Below are 1159 nucleotides of genomic sequence, written 5' to 3' on the forward strand. Positions count from 1 at the left end.
TTCAACTTGGCTCTGATACCAAAATATAACATCCATATTTCCCAGATCAAACAACATAATTATACTACTGAATTTATAGGTAGATTTGTTTTTGTAAGGTTTACCAAAATTTTTACTAAAATTTTAGTAGTGTCTACCCTATATCGAGAAGATCCCAAGTTATCGACAATTTATCCTACACACATTTCATGCTCATTTTTCAATCATAGCATATTCATTTTGCATCGTAACCAAAATTACGACTAGTCATAAGTATAATAACTCATATATTCATTGTCCTTTCTCATTTACAAACACATAAAAATAGTAGTCAAACATGGATAAGCAACATCAGCATTACAAGCATAAAATAGTAAGAATATTAAGTCTCAATGATTGATATAAAGAGATACTGATACAATTCGAGTCATTTAATTACTTCGAGCAAAATACATTGGCATTCATTTAATTTTTATTTCATACAGAAGGAACTAGAAACAATAATTTCTTATTTCATACAAAAGGAATTAGAACCATGAATTCCCTAATTCATACAAAAGGAGCTAGAAGCCTAAGACATTACTCTTGGTGTGATTCTGAAGGACATGCAATATCAAATTATAAAAATAATTATATGAAAAGTAAAAATACAATAGAGATAAGGAAGAGTCACAATTCCATGTATCTACATATATAATTACCTACTCACTAGTACATAATCGTTGATGTTCTAGGAATCCACACTTAAATTTTCATTTACTACTTCTAGGGCCTATTGTTTCGTGAACCACTTATAGCTTTTCTTTTTCGATTATTATGCATTATTCTTCACTAAATACACCCATCTTGCCATTTTGTCCTAAATTTAAAAAGATTACTATTAACCCTAATAATTTTTATTAGTGTCATTAGTCTCCCTTATCCAGACTAACTAATCGAATCCTTGGTCATGCCAGCACCAACATACCAGTTGGTGTCATTAATATTCCAACTTGAAATTGTCGATCAATTTTTTTCCTCCTCACTTTAGAGATTTTACCAATAATACTGATGCCAAGGTCTCTTAACATCATTAGCTCTGATTAGTACTTAAAAGTATATTTTTTCATGGTTTTATATCATTATTTTGCACTTGAAGTATCAATAACTCCTTAACTAAAGCATGTTTTATAATAACATA

The sequence above is a fragment of the Populus euphratica genome, unplaced genomic scaffold, assembly GCF_000495115.2.
Source record: "Populus euphratica unplaced genomic scaffold, PopEup_1.0 scaffold802.1, whole genome shotgun sequence".
NCBI classification, from domain to species: domain Eukaryota; kingdom Viridiplantae; phylum Streptophyta; class Magnoliopsida; order Malpighiales; family Salicaceae; genus Populus; species Populus euphratica.